The sequence below is a fragment of the Doryrhamphus excisus genome, linkage group LG22 (genome assembly GCF_037039965.1).
Source record: "Doryrhamphus excisus strain RoL-2023G ecotype Guam linkage group LG22, RoL_Dexc_Guam_v1.1, whole genome shotgun sequence".
NCBI lineage: Eukaryota > Metazoa > Chordata > Actinopteri > Syngnathiformes > Syngnathidae > Doryrhamphus > Doryrhamphus excisus.
The window spans coordinates 7,060,142-7,072,589 of NC_136378.1; the positions used below are offsets into that span (position 1 = coordinate 7,060,142).

At 48.1% G+C, this 12,448-nt stretch overlaps 4 non-coding genes across 4 annotated transcripts; all 4 read right to left on the minus strand.

Moving 5' to 3' along the window:
* Positions 1 to 10,966: 10,966 nt before the first annotated feature.
* Positions 10,967 to 11,037, minus strand: trnag-gcc (transfer RNA glycine (anticodon GCC)). Its single transcript has one exon. It is a non-coding gene; the product is annotated as a tRNA-Gly (tRNA).
* Positions 11,038 to 11,199: 162 nt separating this feature from the next.
* Positions 11,200 to 11,271, minus strand: trnad-guc (transfer RNA aspartic acid (anticodon GUC)). The gene has a single exon. It is a non-coding gene; the product is annotated as a tRNA-Asp (tRNA).
* Positions 11,272 to 11,548: 277 nt separating this feature from the next.
* Positions 11,549 to 11,620, minus strand: trnad-guc (transfer RNA aspartic acid (anticodon GUC)). The gene has a single exon. It is a non-coding gene; the product is annotated as a tRNA-Asp (tRNA).
* Positions 11,621 to 11,691: 71 nt separating this feature from the next.
* On the minus strand, positions 11,692 to 11,762 carry trnag-gcc (transfer RNA glycine (anticodon GCC)). Its single transcript has one exon. It is a non-coding gene; the product is annotated as a tRNA-Gly (tRNA).
* Positions 11,763 to 12,448: the final 686 nt, after the last annotated feature.

Below are 12,448 nucleotides of genomic sequence, written 5' to 3' on the forward strand. Positions count from 1 at the left end.
CTTTGTTTCTTGCGTGAACTCCCATTGGTGGACGGTCTGGGTTGGTCTTTGCTTTGGTCGGGGTTGACCTTGAGGTGTCTTTCTGCTGTGCTCACGAATGGAGATGTGTCTAGAGGTCAGGACTGACCGGAACTGGTCCAATGGGATGGTGACGGTCTGATCGTTGTTCAGGATGGTTAGGTTGATTTGGGTTCCGGTCTGCTGCAGCCATTGTTTTTGTGTCTGTCCGTATGACGTAGTGCACCCCCCTGGGTGACTAAGGCTGAGAAGCAGGAGTAGCAGGCTCAGCATCCTGCAATGGGATTACCTTTTTGCAATGGCTTTGGTGAACCCAGGTGGATCTTTCTTGGATTTTACAGGCGGTTGGCGTGGTCAACAGGACAGTGAAGGGACCTTCCCACTTTGGACTGGACCAGTTCTTTCTTTTGATGACTTTTATCAGTACTTGGTCTCCCGGTCGTAGCAATTCCTGTGCAGGAGGGAGAGAAACACTAGGCAGATCATTTGGTCTTTGAATTTCTCTTTGCTTGAACAGTTTACATAACCACTCAGTCATAGGGTCTAACTGACCCCGTTTGTCTTGTACTGAGTGCCCTTCCCACATGGGTAGTTGAAAAGGTCTGCCCATGACTGTCTCAAAAGGTGTCGTTCCAGTGTGTGTTGGAACAATGCGCATGTACATCATCACTAAATACAAACATTCAGGCCAGCTGCGGCCTGTGTCGTCCATTGCTGTTTTGAGTCTGGACTTAACGGTTCCGTTTGTTCTTTCAACAAGTCCAGCACTTTGGGGATGGTATGAACAGTGATTTCTTAATTGTTACCAAGATGATGACCCATTAACGTCACTATGTCGTTCACAAAGTGGGTTCCGTTGTCGCTCCACAACACTTTCGGGATGCCATGTGTGGGCACAATGTGTTTGCAAATGGCTTTTGCCACTGTAAGAGCATTTGGATGTTTCGTTGGAACAAGTTCAACCCACCTTGAGAAGGAATCAATCAGCACCAGACAATATTTGTATTGACCGGACGTTGACAGTTCAATGTAATCCATGTGCACAATCTCAAAGGGGTATGTGCCTTCGGGAGTTTTACCTCTCCTAGGACGCAGGTTCCCTTGTGGATTGTGCTTGGCACAGGTCAGACATGACCTACAAAAATTTTTGAAATAGGTATTGAGACCCTTAGGTATATGAAACGACTTTTGTACCAGGGAGATCATCCCTCCTGTTGAGACATGGCACTGCCCATGGCTCAATTTAGCAACTGCCTGGAACAAATTTCGTGGAATGCATGGTTTGAGGTCGACCTCCCAGAGGCCGGACGGCGATTTGACGGCGCCATCCTCCTGCCAAGAGGTGAGCTCTGTTTTGGAGGCAGCTGATTGCATGTCTTGCAGGATCTGAAATGGAATGGGACTATCTGCGTCTACATGAAGTGCATAAAGGGGACCATGAGCAGCCAATTTGGCTGCCTCATCTGCCTTGGCATTGCCTAAGGATGTGGGATCTGTACCTGATGTGTGTGCTTTGCATTTAACAACTGCTATTTGAGATGGAAGCTGGACTGTTTGGATCAATTCTGTTATCAATGGTGCATTCAACACCGGTTTGCCTGTGGAGGTGACCATTCCACGCCTCTGCCATTGTGCTGCAAAGACGTGCAGTGTTCCCCATGCGTATTGGCTGTCGGTGTAGATGGTGACGGGTCGTTTTGCAAACAACTTACATGCCTCACTGAGTGCTTTAAGTTCAGCGGCTTGGGCTGACCAATTGTTGGGCAGTCGTCCTGATGCCAGGGTTTCCGTGGCTGTGACGACCGCAAACCCTGTGTGATTGGTCCCGTCAGGGGCATTTTGTGAGGACCCGTCAACATACACAACGTGCCCAGAGGTAAGTGGGACGTCCATCAGGTCCGGACGAGGCTTACACGTTTCCTGTACCCGGTCAGGACACTGATGGTGGTCGCCATCAAGATCAGTGGGTACCAGAGAGGCGGGGTTCAAGGTGTTACACCAGACAATGGTCAAATGTGGTTGCGATAGCAGTGTTGCTGTTACGCTCAAATGGCGCGACGGTGATAGAAAACCCATTTTCGTTTGTGTCAACAGGATGTCTACTTCATGTGGAACCAACAGTGTTAATGGATGGAACAACAATAATTGGGCTGATGCGTGAACTGCCAGTGCTGCTGCGCATACCGCCTGGACACAAGGAGGAAGTGCTGCGGCCACCGGATCTAATTTCTTGGAGAAGTACCCCACTGGTCTGTCCTTCTCCCCAGACCGCTGTGTCAACACGGAGGTCATGAACCCCTGCTTACAGTCGACGGTCTGTCGAAATGGCTTGCTGTAATCAGGGAGTGCCAGCACTCTTGAGGAGACGATGGTGGTCTTGATGTTATCAAATGCTTGCTCTCCCTCTGGTGTCCAGGTCAAACGCGCTGACAATTCCATTTGTTCGGAATAAATCAGGTCAAGGAGTGGTTGTGTTACGTGTGCGTAGTCAAGAATCCACGAGCGACAGTAGGTGGTCAACCCAAGGAAAGCCATCATCTGACGTTTTGTGGTGGGTTTTGGGGCGTTTAACACTGTCTGTTTGCGCTCATTGGTTAATTGACGCCCATGTTCGGAAACCTCATGTCCTAAAAACACGACTTTAGATTGGCAATATTGTAATTTTGGGAGTGATGCTTTATTTCCCGTTTCAGCCAGATGTGTAAACAGTCGTTTGGCCTCTCGCTTGTTTTCATCCTCAGAGGGACTGGCAATCAGAATGTCGTCAACGTAGACGAGAATTTGGGTGGAGTCAGGCCAGGTGTGCATGTTTACACATCTAGTGATTTCAGTAGAGAATATTGTTGGACTGTCACAAAACCCTTGTGGCAATCTTGTGTAGGTGTACCTGGTGTTATTGAATGTGAATCCGAACCATCCACGTGACTCGGGGTGGAGTGGGATGGAAAAGAAAGCGTTTGACAAATCTACCACTGTGAAAACCTTTTGGGTGGGTCTTAGTTCATTTAACAATGTGTGTGGATCAGGGACACATGGAGCACGGGTTTTTACCACTTGATTTATTGCCCTCAGATCATGCACCAGCCTCCAGGCAGAGGTATCTGCCTTTCGGACCGGAAATATTGGTGTGTTGCAGGGTGTTGTGTCATCTTCAATTAATATGCCTGCTTTGACCATGTTGGCTATGACTGGTTTTATGCCTTCCACTGCATCTGGTTTTAGTGGATATTGACGGACTCGCGGTTGGTAGCCCGTTTTGCCTTCAATGTGGACGGGTGTTGCCGTTGTTAAGAGTCCTACATCTGTTTTTGATTTTGACCAAAATGTTTCCGGAACGTCAGGGAAGTCTGTGGCTGACAGTGGCTGAATGAGCACTTGTCAGTTTGCCAGGTGAACGGTAGGTGTGGCTACCGTTGTCCACCTGACTGGTAGTACTACGACAGTACCATAACCGCACACCTCGGAGGTGTAGGTGCCATCAGGTTGTTCTTCCCAATGACTTCGTCCGGGGAACGTCACATCCTGGGCGAACTCGGCGAGTTCCTTCCAATGTCCCTTTTGGGGCTTGGTCAGTGAAATGTGGGGGGTTCTTTGGCTTATTAGGGCGTAGGCTTGAGGTGACAGGTCCACCAATGCGCAACAATAGCCCTTCTCGGATGCAATAACGTACCGAGTGTGAACTGTTTGAGGGCCCAACATGTGGAACGCACGCTCCCACTGCTTCTCAGGCGGGTCTTGTGGCCTGAAAAGTAGCGTGATGTGGAGCGGCCATTCCTTCTGTGGCCTTCCCGTGGGACACAGTCGTTGAGCGGTGTCCATCAGGGTCTGAGTTATGGACCTGGGTCCCGAAGGGGTCAGGTCAAGCGAGTAGAAAGTCGCTGGAATGTGTCGACTTTGGACCACTAGAATTTCTGGTTTGTCTGGCACCAACTTACCGTTTTGATGGATCAAATTCAATCCTAGTTTGGCCATAAGGTCTCGACCCATTAGGTTTGTCGGACAATCGGGCGCCATGATAACTGTAGTAGTCACCGTGGTGCCGTCCTCATCCTCCATGTCTATGGGTCTTGAGTATGCCTGCGCATATGGTCGACCTCCTGCTCCTATCATGATCACTGTCTTATTGCTTTTCTTTAGTCCCCTTATCGTCTGTCTGATCACTGTCTTATCTGCCCCTGAGTCTAAAAGGAACTTGACTGGTGTCTTGTCTGGTCCTACCAACAAAGTCCTGTAAGGTCTGTCTTCGTCCCGCGGGTCAAAGTCATGTAAGTTAAGCACGGACAAGTCGAACACGTCAATTTGCTGGTCTGGTTCGTCTGAATCATCATTGAGAAAATCGACTTGTTCTTCCTCTTGGCGTCATTGTGGGGTCTTGGGGTTTTTTGGTTCTTTGCACTCGTAGTAGTGGTGTCCCTTTTTCCCACAATTGTAACATTCATCATTGGTTTTGTTGCGTGGCTGTCGATTTTGGTTTCGTCTTGGCCTTTGGTTGCCGCCACGCCCTTGAAAATACACTTCATCGGTGCTTGACGTTATTGACGCCACCAATGTTGCAATAGACTTGAGGTCTTTCTTTTTCTCGTTGTCCACCCCCTTTTTCTTCAGTTGTTGCTGAGCATGGCACGCCCATTCCATGATCTGATTTCTAGTCATGGTGCGGTACCCCACATTATGTTTTTGGATGAAATTTCTGATTGCAGGGTCCAAACCGTTCATGATCCATTGACGCAAATTTGCTTGATACGGTCCGTCTTCTTCGGGACTGTATGGAATGCCACTATTTTGGACGAAAAGTTTCTCCAATCTTGTCACAAAATCGTGGGGTTTCTCGCCGTCTTCTTGCTTGCATTCCTGGATTTTTGAAAATGTTGGTGGCTTGAGGTAGGCTCTCACAATACGACCTAAAACGCCATCGACCGCTACAGCCAAACCACCACTGTTGTGGGCAAGAAGTCGTCCCTCTGGGGTCCGCCCAGTGAAATTGCCTCTCACTCTTCCCCATCTGTGTCCCAGGGCGGTTCGAAATGCGCCCTCTGTTTCCTGTCCATTCAAGTTGAAGGACGTCAATAGATCGTGGAAGTTAGTGCACCACTTTTGTGGTTCTTCTTCCACATCACCCAAAACCTCTGCAAGCGTCCTCGCATTCGGTTTGAGTCCAGGGGCGGTAGACCAATAGGTTGGGGTCTACGTCGGGGTCAATTCCGTACCTCGGATTTGCCACGGCGATCATTGGAAAAACACCGGTGGGTGGGGTCTGATTTTCTGTTTGAACTGGATAGGTCTGGTAAGGCTGTTGTGAATTACCTTTAGACCTGGTCAAGGGAGGGGAGAAATATTGTAAATAAGGAGGGGGTTGGGCAGGACTGTCGACCTCCCTGGGTCCAGATGGCAATGCAGGATACAAACCCCCCGCGGCGCCTTGCGGTTGAGGTGGGGCCGTTTCCTGTCGTTGCATCGTCGGACCTACTTCCTCTGTTCTCGGCAGAGGTGCGGTTTCTTCATCTGGATGAATTTTCACAGCTGCAGTCATCTTCACTTCCTTTTTCTTCTTCTTCTCTTCCACTTTCTGTTGTCTCTTCTTACATTCGGCTTCTCACAATTTCAACACGCGCAGTTGATCGTCGCAATCGCTACACTTACCATGTACCTTTTCTGCATTCAGTTCTTTCTTCACTTTCTCTATTTTAGTCAACATTTCGAACGTTGGGTCATATCCGTATTTAGTCACCCATTTGCGTAAGTAACAACAACTACCGCGGTGTTGTCTACGCATGTAAATCACATTTGGGTGGCTTTCTATTTCTTTACTTTGATTTTTTCCCATTGTGAAGTCACTTTATTGTTACAATTACTTTAGTAACACGCGACACCGTTACAATTACTTTAGTAACACGCGACACAGTATATAGGAATTTACTTAATAGGTATATTTCTTTACACAGTATCAGTACTTCAATACTACACAACCAGTACTTCGGTTAATGTCTACCTTCCAACTGTATATGTCTTTCCGTCTCACCTTTCCGGTGCACAGCCCTGGTTCGTTGGGACCCCTCGCCACCACGCCAAGACGGGGTAGGACCAAAGAATGGCCTCCGTCACAGGAAAGGAAACTTGTCACTCTGTCGACGGTTCGTTGGTCCCATGTCGTCTCGAACAGGTAGATGTTGAGGTCCCGGGTTTCGGCACCAGAGAAAAATGTCAGGTCCACTAGGCCTAAACACCTAGCGGCTGTGGAACGGAAAGGCAGTGAGCTCACAAAATGGGTTTAATTTTGTCGAGCTGGCCAGCAAGGGAGATCGTTGGACCGCTGATGGAAGCACCAACAGCGTACAAGGAGTCTCTAATGTCTTCCTGCAGCGAGCCTTCTTTTATTTGCACAAAGGGGAAGTGAGTCAGCAGACAGTCTAGCGCCTGTCTGTGGTCTAGGGTATGGTACAGAAGTATAAAACACACATTCGCATATGGTAAGCAGCAAAAGCATCATCAATCCTACAGCTTCTTCGTGAGTGTGCCTCAGAACATCACCCGTTATACGGCACCTTCGCACAGTTCCTGTCGGCTGCCTTCTCTGTGGTGGACCAGGAAGACCTGCAGAGGCTCCAGGATGCATACGTCTTCTGTGGCATCCAGCCTGCAAATCCCACCAAGCAGCATATTCGTGAGCACTGCAGGATAAAGATTCCTCCGCCCGGGACGCTTATTCAGAGAGTGGAAGGGGTGTTGAAGCACTTTCACCTGACCACAGATCCGAATGGCATCCCTCTTTATAAAAGCCCTCCATGCTGAAGAGATGGAGGATCCAACATGATCCAACATTCTGCGCGGTTGCCTCAGTGATCCTGAGGTGGAAGGGGGCATACTGTACCGCTGTGCAGGAACGATACAGTTAAACCACGTGCCAGGTGAGCGTGCAGCAGTCCCCGTCTGGATCCCCATCAGAGGCACGTCGCAGCAGGAGGGCTACCACTTTCACCAGGCCAAATGGGTGACCGGCACACAGGTCTCCCCAGAGCTGTTCCAGGCCCAGGCCATGACAGGAGTGTGTCGCTGGAACTATCAGCGTCTGCTGGACCTGAAACTGCCAGGCGTTTCTCTCCCGCCTGTTTTCGGCCCTGCACTGATATGCTCCCTGAATGCTGTTTCCAGACGGGCCTTTAGCAAAGAAAAGTACCCTGCTTTTTGTCTGGCAGCTGTAGACACTGGGGAGAGGTTTGGCCTGGAGTACAGGGAGCCAGAATGTTGTCCAGTCCCTTTAGACTGGGACAAACATAAAACCAAGAAGGACCCCGGCCACGCCACAAGTGCTCCTTCTCCAGGCATCCTGTCTGATCAGGGAGCAGACCCAGTGCAGCCTTCCTCCACACCACCCACCAGGCTTTTCAGCTTTGTTCCCCACTCTGTTCACCCTCTTCAAACTGCTAGTGCAACTACGTCTAGTCGTGTGGCCCCTATCCCAGCATCTGACTATAAAGCTTCTGTTAATGAGCTTCAGCCACAGTCAGGTAAAAACGTATCTAATCATGTGTCCCCTTGTTCTAATAGTGTTGCATCTTGTTTGAACCAAATAACAAATGTGTAGCTTGTGGTTCGAGAGTATGGCACTCTTGTCCACAAGTCCAGCAAAGACCCCAACAGCATGCTGCATCCAACATCAAAATTGCATATTTCCAAATACATAAAACACAACAGTAAATTTCTCAATACATCATCTTCACTAAATACCAGCCCAGAGAAGCTGCAACATACACAGCAGCTTTGGCAGTTGCTAAGCACTACCTCGGCTGTGCCTGTCGTGACACTGCTTGCAGCTATGGTCATTCCACCATCACCACCACCACCTGCTCATACCCCATTGAAGCAAGAGCAACCACCTCCCGTGTCAAAAAAAACTCAAACAAAAACATGTCAAAATCAAAATATCAAGGGGATGGGACATCAATACATGACTTTTATCAGCGGGGCCCTGTCAGATACTTTTATTGCTCTACAAAAGTTTTCCAAAAATATGGTGCAGTAGGTCTGACAAACCCCAAGATGCCGTTTCAAGAGTTCAGTCAAACAGACTTCTTCCAGCGAGAGCTCGATGATACAAGAAAGAGGGTGGAGGAAAAACAGCAGCAGAAGAGGAAGAGGGAGGAATCTCCTCCACCCCCTGTCCGAAAGTGCCGGTTCTGCAGGATGCAGCTAAAGCAGGGTCCGAACAGCCCCCACATCCACACTGGCTTTCCATGCCAACCGGGGAAGTACATCTACTGCCCTGCCAAAATCTTCTCTATCTATAGAGAGCATGGGATGGAAAGAGAGATGAGCTGGAGGGAGTTCCAGGCCTCTCCTTTTTATGAAAAGGAGAAACAACGACACCAAAATAAATTAACATTTTGTTATTATTTTATCTCTGAGAGTGTTTTTAAGTGTGGCATGGCAGCCTGATAAATAAATATTCTTTGTTACCTTGCATTGATTTTGTATTTTATTTAAAGCACTGATATCAATATAAGCCTGATAGGAATAGTTTGTAATCATATAGAGATTAATTGAAAAAAAAAATAATATTGTGGAGAAGAAAATGGTGACTTGACTGATGCTTAGACGGGATTCGAACCCCTGACTTCATTTCTCCGAAGTCTCTCTGCTTGTCTGACGTCTGTCTCGCATCCTGATTGGCTGGCAGAAAATGTCAACAACACCCGCACGGCCCCATTAGGGTCGCTAGTGATAAAGAACCAAAGGTCTAGGACCTTCTGATCTTGGATCAGGTTTGGGTTGAAGTCCCGTGAACTGAGAATTCACAAAGAACCAAAAGGTCTAGGACCTTCTGATCTGGGATCAGGTTTTGGTTGGAGTCCCGTGAACTGAGAATTCACAAAGAACCAAAGGACAGGGATCTTCTGAGTATTACTCAGGGCTGTTTTACGATACGTGTGGTTATCTTGTGTACATTTGTGCTTGTGTAAAATGGACGGTGATTTGAGAGCAGGGCTCGACAATAACAATGTACCGATGGCCTGGGGCAAGTTAAAACAAAATTTGGGCAAGTAAATCCAATCAGTGATATCCCCGTCGGGCAAGTGCACTTTGGCATGCCATACTGCCAAGAGTTTTTGTAAAAGCGGTTCTTGTTGGGTGTTGGTAAAACACGGACTGCGTAATTCCGGTGGTAATTTGCAAACCAATCCAACAGTGTCGTCCCGATCCACCACGGGGACCCTATCTGGACCCTCCAGTGGCCTCCTTCGACCAGGGCAATAAGCACCACCAGCTGGAGCCCTGAGAGGGTGTGGAGGTCGAGGTAACCCCTTCACCACACGGCAATGGCAACCTAACCAACAGGCACAGGCTCCTGGGTCCAGTGGACAATACTACAGCGTCGCTGGCGACATAGTTGAACATTGGAAAGATCCACAAGTCACATTCATTCACGTTTTTAGTTACTTCTCAAAAGTTGAGCAAAAGAACTCTCCCCGTCAGGGAATCGAACCCCAGACTTCCGCGTGACAGAAAGCCAATAGTTTGCAAGTCGAATACCACAGTTCCAGCATGGGATGTAATATCGATGAGGCATAAATTTTGAGCTTGTCCAAACCCTGAAGTGGGGTGAAAAAAAACTGCATTTGCCGGGAATCTAGCCGGGGCCGAATATCACTGATTGGATTTACTTGCCCGAATTTTGTTTTAACTTGCCCCGGGCCATCGGTACATCGTTATTGTCGAGCCCTGGTGTCTGTTCAGAGTGTTGCGTGCTGGGTGCTTTTTGCAGCTCCGCTGTAAAGAACCAAAGGTCTAGGACCTTCTGATCTTGAATCAGGTTTGTGTTGGAGTCCCGTGAACTGAGAATTCACAAAGAACCAAAGGTCTAGGACCTTCTGATCTGGGATCAGGTTTAGGTTGGAGTCCCGTGAACTAAGAATTCACAAAGAAGGTCAGTGACCTTCCGAGTATTACTCAGAGCTGTTTTACTATACGTGTGGTTATCTTTTGTGCATTTGTGCTTGGACGGTGATTTGGACGGAGTGTCAGGAGTTCGGTGGTTGTGGGGGTCCCAAGGAGTTGACGGAAAGTCAATTGTTTGCAAAAGTGAAAGGTCAAGTGTTGAGTGGGATGGAAAAGGACAAACATAAGAAGGTTACTGAAAATAAGGAAGAAGAATGGGGAAAAAGCAGGTGGTGAGAAGGAGAAATTCAGACAGATTGAGGGTGAATTATGTACAGAGACAGAGGGATGGTATAGCCGGATGCTGACGTCGTCGGGCTTCAAATGAGGTGCTCTCAAGAAGATAAGGCAGTCGACTGAAAACCGCCGTTTGACTGTCCATAATATGGCATTGGCCAGTCTAGCTTTGGCGGCTCCATATTTACCTAAGAGTAAGTCCTCACCCACCAAACAAAGTGTGCCGTCTGCCCGTCTGCCCCTCCCTATGAGGACAAAAACTCGGGTCTCTTCCCGGTAATTCGGTTTCGGTTTTAGATGAGGCGAGATGACAACTACGTGGACAACCCCAAAATCCGGAACCTGACACTGACTCTGACGAAGACGACTCAACTAAAAATGAGAGACTGATCAAAGAGGCCCAAATTTTCTACCGCTTTTTCCTCACGAGGGTCGCGGGGGGTGCTGGAGCCTATCCCAGCTGTCTTCGGGCGAGAGGCGGGGTACACCCTGGACTGGTCGCCAGCCAATCACAGGGCACATATAGACAAACAACCATTCACACTCACATTCATACCTATGGACAATTTGGAGTGGCCAATTAACCTAGCATGTTTTTGGAATGTGGGAGGAAACCGGAGTACCCGGAGAAAACCCACGCATGCACGGGGAGAACATGCAAACTCCACAGAGTTTTACACAGAATTAGACAAGAGGTACATTAATATACGTGGGATGAAATATCCATGTGGCATAAACTTTGAGCATGTGCAAACCCTGAAGTGGGGGGAAAAGACAATGCATTGGCCGGGAATCGAACCCGGGCCTCCCGCGTGGCAGGCGAGAATTCTACCACTGAACCACCAATGCTCTCGCTTGACCATTCTCAAGGGTGAGACAGTATGCACGTGTGCACCATTTGTTAGCATGTGCTTATGTGCATTGGCTCAACATGAATGTAGGCACAGAGCCGATAGTTTGTAAGTCGAATACCACAGTTCCAATGGGCGAAGTACACAGAACAAAAGAAACCTCCCCGTCGGGGAATCGAACCCCGGTCTTCCGCGTGACAGGCGGAGATACTGTCCACTATACTAACGAGGAGTACATGACAAACTGCCTCTACAGAGGCTGTAAAGTCGGTAGAGTTACCATATCCATGTGGCATGAATTTTGAGCATTTCCAAACCATGAAGTGGGGGAAAAAACAGTGCATTGGCCGGGAATCGAACTTCTGTGTAAACACAGAAGAGAACCTCTTTGTGCTGGTAGCGGTGTTAGCAGTTAGCAAGCAGATGCAAAAATGAATGTAGGCAGAGTCGATAGTTGGTAAGTCAAATACCACAGTTCTAATGGGCCAAGTACACAGAACAAAAGAAACCTCCCCGTCGGGGAATCGAACCCCGGTCTTCCGCGTGACAGGCGGAGATACTGTCCACTATACTAACGAGGAGTACACTACCAATTGGCTCTACAAAGGCTGAAAAGCTTGTCCAAACACTGAAGTTGGGGGGGGAAAAAAGCTGCATTGGCCGGGAATCGAACCCGGGCCTCCCGCGTGGCAGGCGAGAATTCTACCACTGAACCACCAATGCTTGCATAAGAGCCTTCACACGCCTTTCTGTTAAATTCTGCAGTCAAACAGGTGCGGAAAAGCCAGATGGTGCTTTGTGTGTTGAGGATTAAGACCAAGGGGCTCATCCTGTTTGTTTACTGCTGAATTCAAGGATGTTTCCGTAAGGGACTACTCTTGTGAAAGGCACAGTCAAGACGACGTTGTATGGAGCAAAGGGCAAAGACAATCTGGAAGAGTGAATGCTTGAAGCGAGACTCACAAGAAAAAAGACCAGGGATCCAAAGCAACGTGTCTAACCTCGATTATCTAACTGTCGGAGACAACTGCTGGAGACTGCAAGAAGCAACTCCAAGCAAGACATGACAGAAGGAGGCGCAAGACCCAGACAAAGGGTATTGTCGCCCCACATGGAGGGACAACATACCATTCCAAGTCAGAATCTCAAATAAAGATGAAATTTATCATTTCTTGTGGTTGTTTTCCTCATAACAAAAATAAGCATTTTAAGCAAAAATAAGCATTTTACCACTTCACATTGAATATAGTTTCACACATATGCAGTATATTCACACATATAACCTAGATAGAAGGACAAACTATTAACTGCGTCACAACTTTTGTATCAGGACACACATTAGCCCCGCACTATAACCACACACAGTTCAAACAAAGTTCCAATATCATAAAAAAACTCACCAAATGTCA